Here is a 25801-nt window from a genome sequence, read left to right on the forward strand (position 1 = left end):
AACGAATTTATATGTGATGTGTATATTGTATTAATTAAACCACCATTACTGTATTAAAACTGTGTACATATGTAATGTGTGTACTTATAGAATTGTTATAGCGATTTCACTTTTTGGGTGTAAAATTATTATTGAAATACATAAAATCAAGTGTATTCAAATGGAAGTAAAACAAGAAATTAGCGATGAAATGTGTAAAGTAGAAGTAGAGTATAATGACCTGGATACTTCTCTTTTGGATGGTTTTAAATGTGAAATTAAGGAGGAATCCAATAGGCAAAGTACAGATGACACATATGATTATTTAGACTTCAAGGAACATACTATAAATACTAAAATACATCATGGGAATAAATTTAACCCATTTGAAGAAAACCAAAAAACTGAAAAAGGTTAGTAACAATATATTTTCTTGCGGTAAAAGTGTATAGAACGTTCTGGTTAAGTTAGCTACAAATGAAACATCAAATTTGCTTTTGCATTATTGCCATGTCTTTATTATGTATATGTTTTATGCCTCAAATGTGTTTTGAAACAGTACATTTTTATATTATTTTATGGAAACTGGTATTTTTTAAATTGACATAAAACACGAAAGAATGAATATTTGTTTCTTTCTATATTAGTTGCAGTTATTAGAAGAAAAAAATTGTAATTGCCCTTTGGTAGATAAGCGGATAAATTTGGCAATAGTGTCAAAACCTTCAAAACAATAGTTGCCAAATTGCAAGATAATAACAAAGTCAAAATATATATTAAAATCATTACAGCAGAATTTAATTTGTTATTCACTTTCTAACTTTAGTATTTATATATTACTTTTCTCTTTATTTTACCATTTTATGTTTTTCATGTTTAGTAAAATAATAAATATATCACATGCTCTTTCGCGATTTATACAAACGACATGGCAACACTACCAAATACAAAATTTCATTAGTTTGTAGAAAACTCAACAGGAAAGTTCTCTTTACTTTTACCAAAGAATATAGACTCTTTCTCGCTTATTTAGAATTAGTATAAAATAGAAATTATTATATTATATATACTTACTTTATATAACTTTGATCTTAAATACAATTTAAGGATGTATGACAATTACAAATTTGTAATGTAAGTGCTTTCTTTTAATGATATTTTGTTAACAAAAGAAATATCAAAGAATATAGAGGCATATGCCTCTCCTTTGGAAATATGAACCACCAAAAACAACAAATCTGCACCAAATATAGGCAATTTACAGAGTTTTCTTATGGTTTGGGTTGGTCCAGTAATGAAATATGCTCTTTTCTATTCTTACTTTGACGTATGTTTACCAGAAAATTTCAGTAAATGCAGCAAGCTTTGAGCCCATTTTAAAGCATTATAGCTTAAGCTCATTTAAAACAGTGTTTCCCAAAGTTTCTTTGATCAAGGACCCAGAAACCTCTACTCAACTATATAATGTTATCAAATTCTACAATAAAACAAATTGGGTGTATTGTATTTCTCTAGTACAGTGGTTCTTAACCTTTTCAAAGCTGGGAACACTTAACAAATTTTGAAAAAGTCGCGGAACACCATTGTATTATTTTATAGGAAACACTAAATAAGGGGTGCACATGTAAATACAAATGTAAATAAAACACGTTCTTTAACTGCAAATACATGCAAAAACAAAATATAAAAATAAAAACATATTCTAAAAATGTTATAAAAAATGTTCTAAATATTTATTCTAAAAATGGAAATTAACAAAAAATATGTAGATTAGTAAATACATTAACAAATTAGATGTATGGGCAGAACTAACATAATAACATAAAAATTACACACATTTAGTGCGACACTTGAGCCTGATGACTTTTGCAAATTTTAGCAATGTCTGGTCTAATATGCGATAACGCTATCCTCATTTCTTCATCAATATTCCCAAGTCTTTCACGTTTCTTTGTTTTTATGTTTGTGAAGGTTGAAAAATCTAATTCACACAAGTATGAAGTTGCAAACTGTAGTAATACCTTTAATGCTCTTGTAGAAAGAAGTGGGTGTTCAGCTTGCACAGAAAACCAAAATTCTTCAAGTGACATTTATCAAGAAAACTTTAGTTTCAGAATGTGATCCTTTGACAAGCCTACTAACTCTTCTTCCTCTTGTAATGATAGCTGGTATTTTTACATAATAATCGAGATAAAAGGATTTCGAATCCAATTGTAATTATCTGTATTTAGGTCGTCGGAACTGTTCATCCAATAAAGCCGTTACCGAATTCGCTGAAGGGTTTGCCTTACACCAAAATGCCCTCCCGATGGACTGTCGTGTAACTGACGAAGTACTTCGGCTATTCTGCTCTTTGGGATCACCGACTGTCTTCTCTTCTTTGAACCGTCATCATTTTCCAGGACTCGTTTGAGCAAGCCATCTTCGATGACAAATGAGTCCCACTGGGCCCAATACGTCTTAACTGCTGAGCATAAGTTTGATATTTCCTGCCAAGGTGGTCGACGGTTTTCCTCTTTCCATTTTCGGATTTTCTGTATAACTGGATCTCTCTCTTGTTCTTCCCTTATCTTAGTAGTAGTCGTCGTTGACAATCGTCGTTCTTAGCACTGCTGCTTCCTTGGATTCCGTCTTGTTGCAGTGGGAACACTCTGCTGGGCATGGCCTTCTGGAAAGAGAATCAGCGTTTCTGTGGCTAACTCCGGCCCGGTGCTCAATCTTAAAATCGTATTCTTGGAGTCGTTCGATCCATCTGGCTATCTGACCCTCTGGATTCTTAAACTGCATCAACCACTTAAGGGCGGCATGGTCGGTTCGGATTAGAAACTTTCTGCCATAGAGGTATTGATAGAAGTGCTCTACTGATTTAACTACTGCTAGAAGTTCTCTTCTCGTGACGCAATAATTCCGCTCAGGTTTTGAAAGAACTTTACTAAAATATCCGAGGACTCGTTCCTGTCCTCCTTGAATCTGAGACAGCACTCCTCCAATTCCCACATTACTTGCATCTGTATCTAAGATGAACTCTCCTTCTGGCAGTGGATACCCTAAAATTGGTGCTGTTATTAAATGCTTTTTCAACGTCTCAAAGGCATTTTGGCAGTCTGTATCCCAGCGGTAATCTCTTGCTTCCTCCGTAAGTTGCGTTAATGGCTTAGCGGTATCTGCAAACTTCTTAATAAACCTCCGGTAGTAAGTACATAGTCCAAGAAAACTTCTCACTTGATGTTTGTCAGTTGGTTTTGGCCATTCCTTAATGGAATCGATTTTTCCCTTATCCACGGCCACTCCTTCTTTACTGACTACATGACCCAGATAATTGACTCTACCTTGAAATAGCTGGCACTTCTTGGGGTTTAGCATCAATTGGGCAGCTTTAAGTCGATTAAAAACGTTTTCTAAATTCCTCAAATGATCTTCGAATGTCTCCCCCAAGGCGATTATGTCATCTAAATAAACCAGGCATGTTTTCCAAGATAACCCTCTCAACACATTTTCCATAAGCCTCTCAAATGTTGCAGGAGCATTACAGAGTCCAAATGGCATAACGTTGAATTGCCACAATCCAGATCCTGTGGTGAAGGCTGTCTTTTCTTTATCTACTGGGTCCATTTGTACCTGCCAGTATCCAGACTTCAAATCCAAAGAAGAAAACAATTTACTTCCAGCCAATGTGTCCAATGTGTCATCGATCCGAAGCAGAGGATAACTATCTTTCTTGGTAACATTGTTCAGCAAACCGTAATCCACACAGAACCTCGTCGTTCCGTCTTTCTTCTTAACCAGGACCACCGGAGAGACCCATGGGCTCGTAGAAGGTTCTATCACCCCGTCTTTCTTCATTTCCTGAACAATCGTTTCAGCTTCCTCTCTTTTCGCCTGTGGTAATCATCGAGATGTTTGACGAATTGGCTTAGCATTACCAGTATCAATTTTATGCTTAACAACGGTAGTTCTTCCCGTCTTTCCTCCTTTCGGTACGAAAATATCACGATACTGCCGAAGAAATTCCCTTAATTTTCTTTTCTCCATCTGATTTAGAGACTGTCCTGCAACTGCAACCATTTGGTCGAATTTGTCGTTGGAATTATCAGATGTTGTCGCCTGACGGATTATGGATGTCACAGGTACACAAGTTCCTACTTTTGTCTCTTTCTTTATGGTCACTGGGTAGTCGTTGACATTGATAAGTCTCACAGGGATTTCCTTAGCCGAAGTCACCAATTCCTTTCCAATTATGATTCCACGGCCAACCTCATCGTCGTGGTTCCAAGGCTCCATCATAACAGGTCTCCCTTCGTCCACAATTCCCTGTAGCCGCGCTACTATGATCGTTTCGCTTCTCGCAGGCACGATTGTATCTTCTGTAATGGCTGCTTGCACAGTGTTGTCATTATGTGGATGGAGAAATACCTCCTCGTTGCCAACTTTGATTACCTTATTCTTAAAATCCAATTGGAATCCATGCATATTCATTACGTCCATTCCTAATATAACATCCTCTTCGATGTCAGCAACTATAACAGTATGGACGAACTTTTCTGCTCCAATTCCCAATTGTACCTGGATTTCTCCATGAATGTTGGCATTTTCACCTGTAGCGGTCCGAAGTCGCAACCTCGTTGGTAACAGTTTCTTTCGGCTGTTTATAACTGTCGGGCGTATAATGGTTCTGGTCGCTCCGTTATCCACCAACAACGTATGCTTTTTACCATTTATGTCTCCATCTACATATACACTATCTTCACGACATTTCAAAGAAGCTATTAGTATGAGAGGGTCTTTGGAAAAGTACTGGGTCGAAGCTGCCCCCCTAAGGCTGACCCGTTCTAGTTTTCCTGATGGTGAGTTTCTTGATTTGCGTCGTACCTAGGGTGCTTACAGGAGCTTCGTACGTGTCCTATTTCGCCACAATTCCAGCATCTGATGGTCTTCGTTTTCTTGTATGCCATGCTTTTCATCATATTAACGAGCTGGTCAAGTTTATCTTCATCTCCTTCCTTTTTTACAGTCCTAACTTTACTGTACCCGCCAGAGGCCTGCGTAGCTGACTCGTATTCGAGGGCGGCGGATAGGATATCAACCAGCGTCTTGTGACGAGCTAATCGCAGTGTTCTCTGCATTTCATGATCACGAAGACCATCAATAAACGTTTGAACGGCCAATTTTTCCATCATGTCTTCGGGAGCTGTTGGATAAGCATATCGTACTAATCTGGCAATATCTACCTCATATTCTTGAAGAGCCTCATCTTTCTTCTGTCTACGATTTTTAAGCTGCGACTGATATACATGCTCCAAATGTTCGTGGCCATATCGCATATTTAACCTCTTCTTCAGTTGTTCGAAATCATCGGTCTCCTCTACGGCTATGGTCTGAAGCACATCTAAGGCATCTCCTCGAAGAGCGATAGTCAGGTTTACAGCCTTTTCTTTTTCAGACCATCCATTTGCTCTTGCAGCTGATTCAAACTGTTTCATGTAGTTGTTCCATGATGATTTTCCGTCGAAAGTTGGGACTTTAACATGAATAGAACCTCCACTTCCTTCAAATTTCGGCCGTATTTCCAACTTACATTTCGTCTCGTCTTCTTTTGTCTCTATTGTAATCGGGTTGTTTCCTCTCTCTGCTGTCCCTGTTTCCTACATCTTCCTTTCCATCTCTTTCATCTTTTCTTCGAAGGCCGACATATCGGCAGCAACTTGGTTTTTTAACGAAGATATTCTATCGTCGAGGGCAGACATCTCAGAAGTTACTTTAGAGATTTCCGAAGAGATGTTAGCAGAAACTTTGCTTTCCAGGGACGAAATCTCGTTAGAAACTTTGTTTTCTAATGACGCGATGTCACCAGAAACTTTGGCTACATCAGAAGAAACTTTCGAAATATCGTCAGAAACTTTGTTCTCTAATGATGCGATGTCACCAGAAACTTTGGCTACATCACCAGAAACTTTCGAAATCGACGAAGGACAGCATCTTCAAATCTATAAGTCTCTGGATCTAGTCCTTCTTCTAGCAAAGCGTTCTTTAGTCGTTGGACTAACTCAGCCTTTTTTCCGGTAGAAGCTAATTCTCTGTCTTCAAGATGTCTTCTTAAATTAGTCACTGTCAGCTCATAAATCGTAGCCATTTTCACAATTTATTTTATATTCACTTTTGACACCAATGAAATGAGAATTTATTTAACTGTTGTGTCTTTATTTAATTTATAATGTCTTTATTAATTTATTATATTGTTCTTATTCTAGTTTATTAAAAAGCACGATAATTTATATAAGTTTATTAACCACTAATTAATACATAATTTGCACGCACTGTGGACTTTCTGCACGACCCCACCTGAACAGCGAATCAGCATATTTACCATATCCGGTACGTACGATTAAGCCTTGCCCAAGTGGACCGGGGCAGATTTGATCCGATGAAACTCTGAGTTGGGGTGGATATCTTAATATAGTCCGATTCTACTGTTGGCATCCATCTTGTTGTCCATTGCCTATGTATATCATAGGAATTACCAATTTTTCGGGCAGATCGTATTGGAGGATTTCTAGATCTCAGTCGCTGGTGCTCTTTTGAGATGTCTGGGATATCTTGATGTATTGGTAATTGTACGTTGGCTACAATTTTCTGGTACTCTCTCACTAGTGCTGCTGTACGGCGTAGATCTGGTGGAGCAATATTGCTCAGAGTAGGCAGCCATCTCACTGGCGTTGGTTTTATTGTTCCAGTGATTATTCTCATGGTTTGGTTAAGTTGGACATCGATTTTACTTGTATGTGCACTATTTAGCCATACTGGTGCACAATATTCTGCCACTGAAAAAACCAAAGCTAGAGCAGAGGTCCGAAGAGTATCTGCAGAAGCACCCCAAGTTGTTCCGGCAAGTTTTGATATTAAGTTATTTCTTGTTCTTAGTTTACCGGCTGTGTTTGTAAGATGACTTTTGAAGGTGAGTGTTCTATCAAGTGTGACGCCTAGATATTTGGGGTTGTTGTTATGTTTGATAGCTGTATCATTTAGAGTTACATTGAGAGTATCGCCCGCAAGTTGATTCGACAGGTGAAAGAGACAGGTTTCAGTTTTGCTTGTGTTAGGACGTAAGCGCCAGTTCTTAAAATAGTTACTTAGTGTAGTTAAGTCCTCGTTTATAGCTCGTTCTCCTGCTTCTTTACTATAATCTTGGAAGACAATGGCCAGGTCGTCAGCATAAGCAAATTTTCTTGATTTTGTTTCAGGTATATCTGCTGTATAAAGGTTAAATAATAAAGGAGCTAGCACTGAGCCTTGAGTTAAGCCGTTGTTAAGTTTTCTTACGTTACTCTGTGCATCATTCATATATACCTGAAACAGTCTGTTAGTCAGTAGATTGTTTATCAGCTGACAAGTTTTGAGGCAAGGTATGATTTTCATCAGCTTATAAATAAGGCCCTCTCTCCACACAGTGTCATACGCAGTCGTGAGATCTATAAATGTTATGGCAGATTTTTCGCGTCTTTCAAAGCCAGCTTCAATAAATGTAGTTAAGGACAGCACTTGGTCACAGCAACTTCGTCCTCTTCTAAATCCAGCTTGTTCAATTGGTATCGCATCCTCAATGGTGTCACATATTCGGTTATATAAAAGTCGTTCTAGTAATTTATAACAGCAACTGAGTAAGGCAATAGGCCGGTAACTTTTAGGCAGCTTGTTGTCTTTGCCAGGCTTCTGGATTGCGATAATTTTTGTTCTTTTGAATTCTGGGGGTAGCACAGCTGTATTCACAATGTCGCTAAAGAATTTTTTGAGCCACTGTCGTGTTTTTGTACCAGTGTGGACTATAAACTCAGGATACATTCCATCGAAGCCTGCTGCTTTTCCTGTTTTAGTTTGATTAAGCGCTTCGTTTATTTCATTCAATGAGAAGGCACGTGAGTATTCTGATGTTGCGGGAGTATTTGCTTTAAGTTGTTTAAGAGCTCTTTTTACGGTAGATGTATGAGTTTTCTCAGATGGAGCTCGGGAGTTCTCAATTATTCTATTGGCTATTTTATTTGGCTCAATTGTTGATTTGTTTAAGTGTTGCGCTCTGCTTGCTTCGCCCAGTTTGCGGATCAGTCCCCATGCCTTTCGACTGGAACGTGAGAAATCAATATGTTCTACGGTAGACTTCCATTTATTAAGTCTTGTTGAGTCCAGTGACTTCAGTAAGTTGTCACCAATTTCGGGATCTTCTGATTTCAAAAATTCGTCATATAGTTTTTGGCTTTCTTCCGTCCAGCCTGGGATGTACTCCTTTCGGAAACCTCGGGGGATATGTTTTTTGGCGATAGAGATAACCATTCCTAAAAAACGGTGATAATTGTTGGCCTTTGGGTCAATGAAGCGAATGCAGGTGTCCAGCTCTTTGGTGAATTCGGGCCAATTTCCTTTGTTAAAATTCCAACGGGGTCTCGGCGTGGATTCAACGATAGGAATTTGTATGCCTAGTTCGATTATGACAGGTCGATGTTGGCTGTGAAGGAAACTGGGAAGTACAGTTCGAGAGCTTGGAAGTGGTTGCATCTGTGAGTTAGTGGAAACCCAGCATAGATCAGGGTTGTAGCCTTTGCGCCATTTTCTAGAAAAGAAGGTAGTTTTATCTTTTAGACTATGGATAAGGTGAATATTATTTTCTTCGGCCGACTCCAGTAGTTTCTCCCCATTTTCATCATTGTTTTCATATCCCCATTTGTTGTGGTGACTTAAAGTCCCCAATGTAAACTGTAGGTTGGTTGTCTACAGCTTTTATTACATCTCCTGGCCATTTAGTTAATGGTGGTTTGTAGATGTTTTTTATGATTACGCCATTCACTTCTGTAGAGACTATGGACACATTATTTTCGCAGCTGCAGTCCGTCATCTTAGCATTTTGTATAATGTTATGCACGTAAGTTGCAGTGCCATAAACATTGCTGTAAGTGGCTCCAATCATGCTATATCCCGGAATTTTACCCCTCTTAAGAAGCTCGGTTTCCGATGGTGCGTGAGTTTCTTGAATGGTTATGACGTCAACGTTATTTTCGATTAGTAGTTTTGAAAGAAATTCGGATTTTGATCTACTAATTCCTTCTATGTTTATTTGACATATACGGAGGGTAGGCCCGATACGTCTCGTCAAATGGTGTTGATAAACACCTTTGTAGTTTTCCATATTTCTATATGGAGATTCCTGTTCTTATTTTTCTTTATCGTACTGGTTGCCAGGAGAGCTCGGCGGCTAGTTTGGCGTCCAAAAATTGATAGACCATTTAGCGTTACCCAGGGTGCACCACGTGGAGGCGATCTATCATTACACCCCACTACAGGTTTTTAAATATGACTCATATTTTTACGTAACAATACCATTATTATAAAAATATATTTAAGTAGTTATTTAGAAAATATAATTTAAGTTAACTTTACGGGACAGCGAGTCGTCCCGCGGGACACGGGACGCGACGGAACAGCCAAAATAGCTGCGGAACGTGACAGATGAAAAAGTGCGGGGCGCTGGACGGGACAAGAGCCTGCCCCGCGTCCCGCTGTGCCACGTGAAATCCTAATTGAAATCGTAAACACTCTACTGGTAAAACTTTCATTTTTTAACGGATTATTTAAAAAAAGAACATTAATAATTACAATAATTGTTGTATATGATAATATTTCAAACTATTTATCAAAGTAACAAATAATGAAAAATTTAAATCAAAAAGTTGGATCCATTTCTTTTAAAAATTTTCAGCAGTTTCTTAATGTCAGATTTTTCTTTTGATCAGATGGACATTTTTAAGTGTTCTATAATTTGTAGCTTCTTTAATAGAATGACTCATAGAAGTTTCATAGTCATTCTAGACCCTTCCTCTGCACCTTTGTCTTTATGTCACAATATTATTGGTTTTTTCGTGTTCATATGCTTATATTGAATGCATTAAGGTAAGACTATAACTAAAATAACTAAAGACAAGCGTACTGTCTTGCATTTTAGTAACCTTTAATTTGATTAGTAAATTTCTTTGTTGTTACATTTATTTATTTACTTTCTTATAGTCAATATTTATATTAGAGTCAGTTTCATTTTTAGATTATCTCCAAGAGAACAAAATGAAAATTATGGAGGCAGTAACTGAACTTTCATCTCACGAAGAAAATTATATGAATCAAAATGCCGAAGAAAAAACATTAAATAAAAATAGGAAAGTGGTTATTGGAAAAAGGTCTTACAAGTGTGAAATTTGTTTTAAGCAGTTTATTAAAAATAGTCATTTAAAAAATCATTTAAGATTGCACACTGGGGAAAAACCTCATAAGTGTGAAATTTGTCTTAAGCAATTTATTGAAGCAGGTAATTTGAAAAAACATTGTAAAGTCCACACTGGAGAAAAACCTTACAAGTGTGAAATTTGTTTTAAGCAGTTTTCTCAAGCGAGTAATTTGAAAACACATTTGAGAGTGCACACTGGAGAAAAACCTTTCAAGTGAGAAATTTGTTGTAAGAAATTTTCTCAAAAGCGTTATTTACCCGAACACATAAAAGTTCACACTGAAGAAGAAGAAGCGCATAAATGTGAAATTTGTTTTAAGCAATATATTCAAGCGAGTAGTTTAAAAAGACATTTGAGAGTGCACACTGGGGAAAAATCTTATAAGTGAGAAATTTGTCTTAAGAAATTTAACGGTGCAAGTGATTTGAAAAGACATTTGAGAGTGCACACTGGAGAAAAACCTTACACGTGTAAATTTTGTTTTAAGCTGTTTACTACAACTAGTCATTTAAAAAAAACATTTGAGATTGCACACTGGGGAAAAACCTCATAGGTGTGAAATTTGTCTTACGCAATTTATTGAAGCAGGTAATTTGAAGAAACATTTTAAAGTGCACACTGGAGAAAAACCTTACAAGTGTGAAATTTGTTTTAAGCAGTTTTCTCTAGCGAGTAATTTGAAAACACATTTGAGAGTGCACACTGGAGAAAAACCTTACAAGTGTGAAATTTGTTTTAAGCAATTCGTTGAAGCAAGTAGTTTGAAAACACATTTCAAAGTGCACACTGGAGAAAAACCTTTCAAGTGTGAAATTTGTTGTAAGCAATTTATTCAAGCAATTACTTTGAAAAAACATTTGAGAGTGCACACTGGAGAAAAACCTTACAAGTGTGAAATTTGTTTTAATCAATTTGTTGAAGCAAGTAGTTTGAAAACACATTTCAAAGTGCACACTGGAGAAAAACCTTTCAAGTGTGAAATTTGTTGTAAGCAATTTATTCAAGCAATTACTTTGAAAACACATTTGACAGTGCACACTGGAGAAAAATCTTACAAGTGTGAAATTTGTTTTAAGCAATTTGTTGAAGCAGGTAATTTGAAAAAGCATTTCAAAGTGCACACTGGAGAAAAACCTTAAAAGTGTGAAATTTGTTTTAAGCAGTTTTCTCAAATGCATGTTTTGAAATATCATTTAAAGACGCACACTGGAGAAAAACCTCAATGATCACAATCATCCTCTCTGTCAACTCTATCGTAACGACCGGATCTCCGAATTTTATCAACAATCAGTTGAAACTCAAAGTATGTACCTAATGGGTTTAGTCCAACTAGCTAACGTAAAGCATAGAATGCATGGTATTTATGATGACGTAGCACTTAGTCGTAGGTAATGCCTCCATTGTACACTGTGCTCAATGGTAAAGGTGACATCGTTTAAGTCTGCAGAAGTACGTTCGTAGACATATTTTATGGAACTCGCTAAAGGCTGCAAACGATCATTAAGAAAAAAAAACGTGGCGATTATACTTTTAAGGACAAAGCGAATCAGAACTGCTAGAAAAAAATTCACTGCTGCTCATAGGGAATTAGTAAGATCACATATCCAATCGACACCAAAGGACATAAGTCACCACCCTCGAAATAAATCATCGAAAGCATACATAAACCTAGATTTGAACATTAGTCGTCTTTACAGAATTTTCAAAGAAAAATATTGTACAAGTAATATTCGTCAAAGTTGTTATTATTATTATTGAGTTATTATCGAGAAGTATGTAAAAATGATTTTCTCAATGTGCCTCTCAAGAGACCTAGAACAGACACTTGCAAAACTGTGATATAAAAATATTGAAATTAAACTTCAAAATAAAGTACAAAGGCCAAAGTACAGTTGGAGTTACATCATCGCAAAAGTAAGAAATCCAGAACTATAATGGAACATATAATTAATTTCCAGATAACTAGAAGCAATGCCTGCGTTTTATGTATGGATTTAGTATAGGTGCTTTCTGTACCAAATTTCGAACACTCTGAAATGCTGTATCTAAGGCAGCTATCTTGCTTTAATTTTTAAGTAAAAGTAGAGAATATCGGCCAACCTATAATGTATATGTGGAATGACAGCATTGGAAATCGTGGTGGCAGTGAAACCAGCTCTTATTGCTAAAAGTTTTAAATGAAGGCGGTACAAAAAAACAAAGAAAATGATGAAATATTGTATTCCATCTAATTTTATTAATGTGGTTACATCTGCAAGAGTTCGTATAGTTTCTCGAATGGTAGAAATGAAAAGAGACAATTTATTTAATATCCAAGCTGCTGCAGATTCTATAATCAATATTTCTAAACCAAATATCATTAAGGCTATCACTTCGATATGAAGCAAAAGTGCCGTCAAAGGTTTTATCAAAAACTGTCTACTCGGCAGACATTTTTGGTCCAAAACTAAAATTAAAAAAAAAAAGCGAAGAGTGTCCAGGTTATCAGAAGAGTAATGGTAGGACCTGCAGGGAATAAACCTATTAGTGAAGAGAAGAAACCAAACTTGCTGGCCACGATTTTTTTGTTAAATTACGAAAAGCATAAAGATTTTTTTATAAATATTTTTTGAGTTGCAGTTAGCTCTTTGTTAACAGAGCAGCCTATGTCACTTAGCCCTTTTTAAAATTTTTAAACGAAATTATGTTGTTTTTCATTGTTTATAAGAATGTTTTCTGTTTTTTGTGCAGGGTGTTTTTTGCGTAATCGTTTACATTCTTAAGTTAAATTGTATTTCTTAATTTTGAAAAATGTTGTTAATAAAATGTTTTTCTTCAATGCCTCTGTTTTGTTGTTTTGGCACTTAGCCTGTTTTTTTACTCATGGTGTTTAAATAGTTGACGCATTTTTTAACAATTGTTAATATTTTACGAAGTACCTACCTTTATAACAATATGTAAGTAAGTATTATTTACTTATACTTATTTTCTAAACTCACACACATATATAAGTATAGCATAACTTTAATTTTATTTTTATATTTTTATGGAAGAAAAAAAAATATTTCGCAATAATATATAGTATTTACGCATTTATCTTTTTTTATACATTGAAGCGACCGATTTGAACTTGGCTATTTTTCAAAGGAGTACAATATTTTATAAACGAGAATTATTATGGTACAGTCTACAAATTCGAAAATAGGTGACTCTTGAAAAAAAGATGACTCGTAGAAATTTCACGGTCATTGTAAAACCTTGTTGTACACGACCGTCTTTACATCGCAATATTACTGGTTTTGTCGTGTTCATATGCTTATATTGAATGCGTTGAGGTGAAACTATTACTAAAGACAAGAAGGCTGACTATTATACATATAGAAGACAACACGCATGTTTCTCAAACATAAATTGTATCCTTGAGTAGGTACACTTCAGGTGTCTTGCGTTTTAGTAACATTTAATTTGATTAGTATATTTCTTTGTTTTTACATTTATTTTCTCTTGTAGTCAATATGTATATTAGAATCAGTTTCATTTTTAGATTATCTCCAAGAGAACAAAATGGAAATTATGGAGGCAGTAACTGAACATTCATCTCACGAAGAAAATTATATGAATCAAAATGCTGAAGGAAAAACATTACATAAAAATAGGAAAGTGGTTACTGGAAAGAGGCCTTACAAGTGTAAAATTTGTTTTAAGCAGTTTGCTCAAAAAGGTTATTTAATTGAGCACATGAAATTTCACACTGAAGAAAAAGTGCACAAATGTGAAATTTGTTTTAAGCAATATATTCAAGCAAGTAGTTTAAAAAGACATTTGAGAGTGCACACTGGAGAAAAACCTTACAAGTGTGAAATTTGTCTTAAGCAGTTTACTTTAACTTGTCATTTAAAACGACATTTGAGACTGCACACTGGGGAAAAACCTCATAAGTGTGAAATTTGTTGTAAGCAATTTAGTGAAGCAGGTGATTTAAAAATACATTTGAGAGTGCACACTGGAGAAAAACCTTACGAGTGTGAAATTTGTCTTAAGCAGTTTACTTCAACTTATCAGTTAAAACAACATTTGAGACTGCACACTGGGGAAAAACCTCATAAGTGTGAAATTTGTTTTAAGCGATTTAGTCAAGCAGGTGATTTAAAAATACATTTGAGAGTGCACACTGGAGAAAAACCTTACAAGTGTGAAATTTGTCTTAAGCAGTTTACTTCAACTTATCAGTTTAAACAACATTTGAGCCTGCACACTGGGGAAAAACCTCATAAGTGTAAAATTTGTTTTAAGCAATTTAGTCAAGCAGGTGATTTAAAAATACATTTGAGACTGCACACGGGAGAAAAACCTGAGAAGTGCGAAATTTGTTTTAAGCAATTTTCTATAGCGAGTAGTTTGAAAAGACATTTGAGAGTGCACACTGGAGAAAAACCTTACAAGTGTGAAATTTGTCTTAAGCAGTTTACTTCAACTTATCAGTTAAAACAACATTTGAGACTGCACACTGGGGAAAAACCTCATAAGTGTGAAATTTGTTTTAAGCGATTTAGTCAAGCAGGTGATTTAAAAATACATTTGAGAGTGCACACTGGAGAAAAACCTTACAAGTGTGAAATTTGTTTTAAGCAGTTTTCTCAAGCGAATAATTTGAAAATACATTTGAGAGTGCACACTGGAGAAAAACCTTACAAGTGTGAAATTTGTCTTAAGCAGTTTACTTCAACTTATCACTTAAAACAACATTTGAGACTGCACACGGGGGAAAAACCTCATAAGTGTAAAATGTGTTATAAGCAATTTAGTCAAGCAGGTGATTTAAGAATACATTTGAGACTGCACACTGGGGGAAAACCTCATCAGTGTGAAATTTGTTTTAAGCAATTTAGTCACGCAGCTGATTTAAAAATACATTTGAGAGTGCACACTGGGGAAAAACCTTACAAGTGCGAAATTTGTTTTAAGCAATTTTTTAAAGCGAGTAATTTGAAGACACATTTGAGAGTGCACACTGGAGAAAAACCTTACAAGTGTGAAATTTGTTTTAAGCAATTTTTTCAAGCGGGTAATTTGAAAACACATTTGAGAGTGCACACTGGAGAGAAACCTTACAAGTGTGAAATTTGTTTTAAGCAATTTAGTCAAGCAAGTGCTTTAAAAATACATTTGAGAGTTCACACTACAGGAAATTACAAATTTATTGAAGCAAGTAATTTAAAAAAACCTTTCAAAGTGCACACTGGAAAAAAACCTCAATGATCACAATCATCCTCTCTGTCAACTGTATCGTAACGACCGGATTTCCGAATTTTATTAACAATCAGCTAAAACTCAAAGTACATACCTAATGAGGTTGGTCCAACTAGCTAACGTAAAGCATAGAAAGTATGGTAGTTATGATGTCGTAGCACTTGCTCGTTGGCAATGCCTCCATTTTAGCCTGTTTTCAATGGTAAAGGTGACATCGTTTAAGTCTGCAGAAGTACGTTCATAGACATATTTTATGGAACTCGTCAAAGGCTGCAAACGATCATTAAGAAGAAAAACGTGGCGATTATACTTTTAAGGACAAAGCGAATCGGAACTGCTAGAACAAAATTCACTGCTGCTCATAGGGAATTAGTAAGATCACATATCCAACCGACACCAAAGGACATAAGTCACTACTCTCTCAAAATAAATCATTGAAAGTATACGTAAGCCCAGATTTGAAAGTTAGTCGTCTTTACAGAATTTTCCAAGAAAAATATTCTACAAGTAATATACCTCAAAGTTATTATTATTATTAAGTTATTATCGAGAAGTATTTAAAAAAGATTTTCCCAATGTGTCTCCAGAGGCCTAGAACGGATACTTGCAAAACTTTGATTAATATTGAAATTAAACTAAAAATACAAAGGCCAAAGTACAGTTGGAGTTACATCATCGCAAAAGTGAGAAATCCAGAATTATAATAAAGGAACATATAACTCATTCCCAGATACCTTGAAGAAATACCCACGTTTTATCTATAGATTTAGACCAGGTGCTTTTGTACTAAATCTAACGCGCTGTGAAATGTTGTACCTAGTGCAGTTTTCTTGTTTTAATTTTAAAATAAAAGTAGAGAATACAGCCAACCTATAATGTATAGGTGGAATGAAAGCATTGGAAATCGTGGTGGCAATGAAATCAGCTCTTATTTGCTAAAAGTTTTAAATGAAGGCATTACAGATAAGAAACACCTAGTGAGGAGAAGTGATAACTGCTACGGTCAAAATAAAAACAGTATGATGGTGTTAGTATTTCTTTTTTTTAGTATCATTGGATGTGTTTGACACTATTAAACAAAAGTTTTTAGTAAGCGGTAATAGCTTCTTAAGTTGTAATCGTGACTTTGCGCAGGTGGAAAAAACAAAGAGAATGATAAAATATTTCATCTAATATATATAATAATAAAGTATTCCATCTAATTTGATTGATAAGGTTACATCTACAAGAGTTCATATAGCTTATCGAGTGGTAGAAATGGAAAGAGACACTTTCTTTAATATCTAAGCTACTGCAGATTCTATAATCAATATTTAAACTAAATATCATTAAGGCTATCATTTCGATATAAAGCAAAAGTGCCGTCAAGGGTTTTATGAAAAACTGTCCACTCAGCGGAAATTTGGTCCAAAACTAAAATTTTAAAGAAAGTGAAGAATGTCCAGGTTATCAGAAGAGTAATGTTAGGACCTGCAGGGAATAAACCTATTAGTGAAGAGAAGAAACCAAACTTACCGGACACGATTCCTTTTTTAAATGACGAAAAGCATAAAGATTTTTTATGAATATTTCTTAAGTCGCACTTAGCTCTTTGTTAACAAAGCAGCATATGGCACTTAGCCCTTTTCAAATTTTTTAAACGAAATTATTTTGTTTTTCATTGTTTATAAGAATGTTTACTGTTTTTTGTGCGGTGTGTTTTTTGCGTAATCGTTTACATCCTTAAGTTAATTATATTTTTTAATTTTGAAAAATGTTGTTAATAAAATGTTTTTCTTCAATGCCTGTGTTTTGTTGTTTTGGCACTTAGCCTGTTTTTTTACTCATGGTCTTTAAATAGTTGACGTATTTTTTAACAATTGTTAATATTTTACGTAAGTACTTACCTTTATAACAATATGTAAGTAAATATTATTTACTTATACTTATTTTCTAAACTCACACACATATATAAGTATAGCATAACTATAATTTTATTTTTATATTTTTATGGAAGAAAAAAAATATTTCGCAATAATATATAGTATTTACGCATTTATCTTTTTTTATAAATTGAAGCGACCGATTTGAACTTGGCTATTTTTCAAAGGAGTACAATATTTCATAAACGAGAATTATGGTACAGTCTACAAATTCGAAAATAGGTGACTCTTGAAAAAAAGATGACTCATAGAAATTTCACGGTCATTGTAAAACCTTGTTGTACCCGACCGTCTTTGCATCGCAATATTACTGGTTTTTTCGTGTTCATATGCTTATATTGAATGCGTTGAGGTGAAACTATTACTAAAGACAAGAAGGCTCACTATTATACATATAGAAGACAACACGCATGTTTCTCAAACATAAATTGTATCCTTGAGTAGGTACACTTCAGGTGTCTTGCGTTTTAGTAACATTTAATTTGATTAGTATACTTCTTTGTTTTTACATTTATTTTCTTTTGTAGTCAATATGTATATTAGAATCAGTTTCATTTTTAGATTACCTTCAAGAGAACAAAATGGAAATTATGGAGGCAGTAACTGAACATTCATCTCACGAAGAAAATTATATGAATCAAAATGCTGAAGGAAAAACATTACATAAAAATAGGAAAGTGGTTACTGGAAAGAGGCCTTACAAGTGTAAAATTTGTTTTAAGCAGTTTGCTCAAAAAGGTTATTTAACTGAGCACATGAAAGTTCACACTGAAGAAAAAGTGCACAAATGTGAAATTTGTTTTAAGCAATTTTTTAACGCGAGTAGTTTGAAAAGGCATTTGAGAGTGCACACTGGAGAAAAACCTTACAAGTGTGAAATTTGTCTTAAGCAGTTTACTTTAACTTGTCATTTAAAACGACATTTGAGAATGCACACTGGGGAAAAACCTCATAAGTGTGAAATTTGTTTTAAGCAATTTAGTCAAGCAGGTGATTTGAAAAAACATTTTAAAGTGCATACTGGAGAAAAACCTTACAAGTGTGACATTTGTTTTAAGCAGTTTTCTCAAGCGAGTAATTTGAAAACACATTTGAGATTGCACACTGGGGAAAAACCTCATAAGTGTGAAATTTGTTTTAAGCAATTTAGTCAAGCAGGTGATTTAAAAACACATTTGAGATTGCACACTGGAGAAAAACCTTACAAGTGTGAAATTTGTCTTAAGCAGTTTACTTCAACTTGTCAATTAAAACGACATTTGAGACTGCACAGTGGGGAAAAACCTCATAAGTGTGAAATTTGTTTTAAGCAATTTAGTCATGTAGGTGATTTGAAAAAACATTTTAAAGTGCACACTGGAGAAAAACCTTACAAGTGTGACATTTGTTTTAAGCAGTTTTCTCAAGCGAGTAATTTGAAAATACATTTGAGAGTGCACACTGGGGAAAAGCCTTACAAGTGTGAAATTTGTCTTACGCAGTTTACTACAACTATTCATTTAAAAAAACATTTGAGATTGCACACTGGGGAAAAACCTCATAAGTGTGAAATTTGTTTTAAGCAATTTAGTCAAGCAGGTGATTTCAAAACACATTTGAGATTGCACACTGGGGAAAAACCTTACAAGTGTGAAATTTGTTTTAAGCAATTTTTTCAAGCGAGTAAGTTGAAAATACATTTGAGAGTGCACACTGGGGAAAAACCTTACAAGTGTGACATTTGTTTTAAGCAGTTTTCTCAAGCGAGTAATTTGAAAATACATTTGAGAGTTCACACTGGGGAAAAACCTTACAAGTGTGAAATTTGTCTTACGCAGTTTATTACAACTATTCATTTAAAAAAACATTTGAGATTGCACACTGTGGAAAAACCTCATAAGTGTGAAATTTGTTTTAAGCAATTTAGTCAAGCAGGTGATTTCAAAACACATTTGAGAGTGCACACTGGAGAGAAACCTCAATGATCATAATCATCCTATCTGTCAACTCTATCGTAACGACCGAATCTCCGAATTTTATTAACAATCAGCTGAAACTCAAGGTACGTACCTAATGGGGTTAGTCCAACTAGCTAACGTAAAGCATAGAGAGCATGGTATTTATGATGACGTAGCACTTAGTCGTACGCAATGCCTCCATTGTATATTGTTCTCAATGGTACAGTTGACATCGTATAAGTCTGCAGAAGTACGTTCGTAGACATATTTTATGGAACTCGCCAAAGGCTGCAAACGATCATTAAGAAGAGAAACGTGGCGATTAGACTTTTAAGGACAAAGAGAACCAGAACTGCTAGAACAAAATTCACTGCTGCTCTTAGGGAATTAGTAAGATCACATATCCAATCGACACCAAAGGACATAAGTCACTACTCTCGAAATAAATCACTGAAAGTATACATAAGCCTAGATTTGAACATTAGTCGTCTTTACAGAATTTTCCAAGAAAAATATTGTACAAGTAATATTCGTCAAAGTTGTTATTATTATTATTGAGTTATTATCGAGAAGTATGTAAAAATGATTTTCTCATTTTCTCAATGTGCCTCTTAAGAGACTTAGAACAGACACTTGCAAAACTGTGATCTAAAAATATTGAAATAAAACTTAAAAATAAAGTACAGTTGGAGTTACATCATCGCAAAAGTAAGAAATCCAGAACTATAATGGAACATATAATTTATTTCCAGATAACTGGAATCAATGCCTGCGTTTTATCTATGGATTTAGAAGAGGTGCTTTTTATACCAAATTTCGAGCACTCTGAAATGCTGTACCTAAGGCAGCTATCTTGCTTTAATTTTTAAATAAAAGTAGAGAATATCGGCCAACCTATAATGTAGGGTAAGTCCGGGAAAGACGGGCCACTTTTTTCTCACTTTGATTACTTGAAAAATTGACTAGTGTATGATACGATTTTTGGAAAAGAATACTTATTATAGTTTGTATATTTATTATGCAAAATAAAAAACATGTAACTTGAGGAATATAAAAGTTATAGAAATTAACATAAATACTTCTTACTGGCCCATATATACCAATACGTAGGTACAGATGGGCCATTCCTATTGGTAGAGTTGGGCTAATTTGAAACACATAAAATAATGATGTTAACCTATTTCTTTTTACTAGCAATTTTTCCACATGAATCACAAACATTTTCAAATTTTGTACAGTTGTCATGGCACCAGTGTTTGCAAATCAAACATTGAACCCAGTCATCTTTTCTGGATGTTTTGCTGTAATCTTCACCACAACCAATGCACTCATTTTCATTAAATTCGTCTTCGCTGTCATCTAAAACTGGCACATCTGCATTCATTTCATTCATCCGACGAATCTAACGCATACTTTTTATATTGACGCCTTTTGTTTTGCTGCTTTGGAACTGTCTTCTTTTTTGATTCTTGTTTCTTTATCTTCTTTTCTTGAATTTTGTCTGCAGAATTAAGAATTTCCGCCACTCTTCTTGCTCGGCCCCTTACTCCTTACATTCTTTTTTGCAGCATCAATTTTGGGTACAGCCGATAACGTGTCCAATACTTTTCCAGGTGTTACACTTGAGTCTTCAACATTAGACGTACCAGCTGCAGTTTCTTCATCAACGACTAGAGTAATGCCTGCAAGTGAACGACCTGGTTCATCTAAAATATTTAGATCTATTTCTGTATTACTTTGTTTTACTATAGCTGAGAAGCTCTCATTTGTGGACAAAAAAGCGTGCTCTGGAATTTTATCGGGATCAAACGGTACAATTCCTGTGGCAACAAATCCAGATGTTCCATTTTTCACCGTTGCTGAGATTTTCCACGCATTTCAGAACAACTCACCAATCTGGTAACGTGTAATTTTTCTTGTTGGGTTATTTCTGATATAGTTTTGACATCTCGAGTAAAAATTAGCCTTTAAAGATTTAAAAAAAGCTCGGTCCAACGGCTGCAGAAAATGCGTGGTATGACTGGGTAGGCACAACAATTATAATTTCGTTGTTTTCGGCGCATTCTAATACTTCCACTGCTGCTGTATGGGACGTATGTCCATCTAATATCAGCAAAACTTTGCCTTGAGGCTTTCGAGGAATAAATAGATTTTTTAGCCAATGTAAAAAAATATCTGCATTTACGTAGGCCGATTTTTCGGACATTACAAACATTGCTCCAGGTGGCATTCCATCCGCGCATTCTTCTTTTCGATTTTTTCCTTTAAAAATAGAATACGGAGGTAAAAATACGCTCTCAGCATTGCAGCAGCTTATAACAGAAATCGTTTCTCCTTTCTCTCCTGATGTAATAACAGGGACATTCTTGGATCCTATAGACGCAAGTACAAGTCCAGGGCTATTATTTAACTGCAAACCTGTCTCGTCTACGTTGAAAATATGCCCCGGCGTATTTATTAGTTGACTATTGGTTAAAATACTTAGCAGCAGATCGAAGTACTGTTTAACTACCTCGTGGTTTAATCCTTTTGCCCTGTCCAAAGAAACTCCTTCACCTTTTCGCACTGATATGTCTGGATGGCGTCGTAAAAAAGACTGCAACCAGTCCAAACCAGCTTTATTGTTGTTTCTATCGAATTTGTGGCTTACATTAAATTTTTCTGCTAACTCAAACGCCACAGTTAGTACATGGTCACGAGTGGGTGCAAAACCATACTTTTGCAATTTCTTAATATGCAGCACTAATTTCATCTCGATCTCATCCCCAAGAGTTGAAGAAGGTCCAAGACGATTGTGTTTGTTTAGATCATTATTTTTCATTCTTCTCTGTATGCTACTTCGAGGTATGCCATAAGCTAATGCAGCTCGATTTAGTCCCATGCGATTTTTTCTGATAGCTGCAACCGCATTTTGTAGTGCTTCTTCGCTCCATTTACCTCTTTCAACAGTAGATTTCCGCTTATAATATGAAGGCATATTGTAACCTGTAACAACATACAAATTAATTAATAATACTTATTATTAAAAAAAATTGTTGAATAATACAAACCCAATTATTAGCCCATCTATACCGATACACTGTGGCCCGTCTATCCCAAAGGTTCGGTAGAGACGGGCCACGCCATCGAACACACAGTTTAAATTTTATAAGGGTATTTTAGGTTAGGTTCAGTTGTTTAATCTCAATATAACAGTTGAAAACATAAATAATAAAAAAAACTTACCTTTTGTCAAAACTTACACAACTTGAAAATTCACCAAGAAAAAATTTCACCAACAACATATAATTAAGTAAAAAAATCTCCGTTGTTTATGCATACACGTCGCAATGACCACGTTCACAGGGTCTGTCGTTGACTAAATGTTATAAATCAACGTTGTCGCACTGCACAATAAACAGAGGATCTGCAATATGACGAATGGCCCGTCTATACCAATGGCCCATCTCTCCCGGACTTACCCTATGTGGAATGAAAGCATCGGAAATCGTGGTGGCAGTGAAATCAGCTCTTATTTGCTAAACGTTTTAAATGAAGGCGGTACAAAAAACGAAGAGAGTGATGAAATATTGTATTCCATCTAATTTTATTAATGTGGTTACATCTGCAAGAGTTTGTATAGTTTCTCGACTGGTAGAAATGAAAAGAGACAATTTATTTAATATCCAAACTGCTGGAGATTCTATAATCAATATTTCTAAACCAAATATCATTAAGGCTATCACTTCGATATGAAGCAAAGGTGCCGTCAAAGGTTTTATCAAAAACTGTCTACTCGGCAGACATTTTTGGTCCAAAACTAAAATTAAAAAAAAAGCGATGAGTGTCCAGGTTATTAGAAGAGTAATGGTAGGACCTGCAGGGAATAAACCTATTCGTGAAGAGAAGAAACCAAACTTGCCGGCCACGATTCCTTTGTTAAATTATGAAAAGCATAAAGATTTTTTTATAAATATTTCTTGAGTCGCTGTTAGCTCTTTGTTAACACAGCAGCGTATGGCACTTAGCCATTTTTAAATTTTTTAAACGAAATTATTTTGTTTTTCATTGTTTATAAGAATGTTTTCTGTTTTTTGTGCAGGCTGTTTTTTGCGTAATCGTTTACATCCTTAAGTTAAATTATATTTCTTAATTTTGAAAAATGTTAATAAAATGTTTTTCTTCAATGCCTGTGTTGTGTTGTTTTGGGACTTAGCCTGTTTTTTTACTCATGGTCTTTAAATAGTTGACGTATTTTTTAACAATTGTTAATAGTTTACGTAAGTACCTACCTTTATAACAATATATAAGTAAATATTATTTACTTATACTTATTTTCTAAACTCACACACATATATAAGTATAGCATAACTTTAATTTTATTTTTATATTTTTATGGAAGAAAAAAAATATTTCGCAATAATATATAGTATTTACGCATTTATCTTTTTTTATACATTGAAGCGACCGATTTGAACTTGGCTATTTTTCAAAGGAGTACAATATTTCATAAACGAGAATTATTATGGTACAGTCTACAAATTCGAAAATAGGTGACTCTTGAAAAAAAGATGACTCATAGAAATTTCACGGTCATTGTAAAACCTTGTTGTACCCGACCGTCTTTACATCGCAATATTACTGGTTTTTTCGTGTTCATATGCTTATATTGAATGCGTTGAGGTGAAACTATTACTAAAGACAAGAAGGCTCACTATTATACATATAGAAGACAACACGCATGTTTCTCAAACATAAATTGTATCCTTGAGTAGGTACACTTCAGGTGTCTTGCGTTTTAGTAACATTTAATTTGATTAGTATACTTCTTTGTTTTTACATTTATTTTCTTTTGTAGTCAATATGTATATTAGAATCAGTTTCATTTTTAGATTACCTTCAAGAGAACAAAATGGAAATTATGGAGGCAGTAACTGAACATTCATCTCACGAAGAAAATTATATGAATCAAAATGCTGAAGGAAAAACATTACATAAAAATAGGAAAGTGGTTACTGGAAAGAGGCCTTACGAGTGTAAAATTTGTTTTAAGCAGTTTGCTCAAAAAGGTTATTTAACTGAGCACATGAAAGTTCACACTGAAGAAAAAGTGCACAAATGTGAAATTTGTTTTAAGCAATTTTTTAACGCGAGTAGTTTGAAAAGACATTTGAGAGTGCACACTGGAGAAAAACCTTACAAGTGTGAAATTTGTTTTAAGCAGTTTTCTCAAGCGAGTAATTTGAAAACACATTTGAGATTGCACACTGGGGAAAAACCTCATAAGTGTGAAATTTGTTTTAAGCAATTTAGTCAAGCAGGTGATTTAAAAACACATTTGAGATTGCACACTGGAGAAAAACCTTACAAGTGTGAAATTTGTCTTGAGCAGTTTACTTCAACTTATCATTTAAAACGACATTTGAGACTGCACACTGGGGAAAAACCTCATAAGTGTGAAATTTGTTTTAAGCAATTTAGTCAAGCAGGTGATTTGAAAAAACATTTGAGATTGCACACTGGAGAAAAACCTTACAAGTGTGAAATTTGTTTTAAGCAATTTTTTCAAGAGAGTATATTGAAAACACATTTGAGAGTGCACACTGGAGAGAAACCTTACAAGTGTGAAATTGGTTTTAAGTAATTTATTGAACCAAGTGATTTAAAGAAACATTTCAAAGTGCACACTGGAGAAAAACCTCAATGATCATAATCATCCTCTCTGTCAACTCTATCGTAACGACCGAATCTCCGAATTTTATTAACAATCAGCTAAAACTCAAGGTACGTACCTAATGGGGTTAGTCCAACTAGCTAACGTAAAGCATAGAAAGCATGGTATGTATGATGACGTAGCACTTGGTCGTAGGCAATGCCTCCATTGTATATTGTTCTCAAGGGTACACGTAACATCGTTTAAGTCTGCAGAAGTACGTTCATAGACATATTTACTGTAACTCACCAAAGGCTGCAAACGATCATTAAGAAGAGAAACGTGGCGATTAGACTTTTAAGCACAAAGAGAACCAGAACTGCTAGCATAAAATTCACTGCTGCTCTTAGGGAATTAGTAAGATCACATATCCAATCGACACCAAATGACATAAGTCACTACTCTCGAAATAAATCATTGAAAGTATACATAAGCCTAGATTTGAACATTAGTCGTCTTTACAGAATTTTCCAAGAAAAATATTGTACAAGTAATATTCGTCAAAGTTGTTATTATTATTGTTGAGTTATTATCGAGAAGTGTATAAAAAAGATTTTCTCAATGTGTCTCCCAAGAGACCTAGAACAGACACTTACAAAACTGATATAAAAATATTGAAATTAAGGGGGTATGTCCACGCCGCAGTTAAAATGAGTGGCATTCAAATTAACTAACGTTTAACAATTTTTTGAATAGATGGCAGCACGTGCATCATATTTTAATTTTCTCGAAATTTAATTCTCAGTCATGAGCTCTTGCCTTTCATTACCTTGCTGTGCG

General features: G+C 34.8%; 1 protein-coding gene across 1 annotated transcript in view; it reads left to right on the forward strand.

Moving 5' to 3' along the window:
• Window positions 1-253: 253 nt before the first annotated feature.
• LOC140433644 (uncharacterized) overlaps window positions 254-25801 on the forward strand; it is a 31741-nt gene continuing 6193 nt past the window's right edge. The window contains exon 1 of the mRNA XM_072521624.1: window positions 254-392. The gene's annotated coding sequence lies outside the window, so the exon portion shown is untranslated. The remainder of the gene's footprint in view (window positions 393-25801) is intronic.

This window comes from Diabrotica undecimpunctata, chromosome 2 (assembly GCF_040954645.1).
Source record: "Diabrotica undecimpunctata isolate CICGRU chromosome 2, icDiaUnde3, whole genome shotgun sequence".
NCBI classification, from domain to species: domain Eukaryota; kingdom Metazoa; phylum Arthropoda; class Insecta; order Coleoptera; family Chrysomelidae; genus Diabrotica; species Diabrotica undecimpunctata.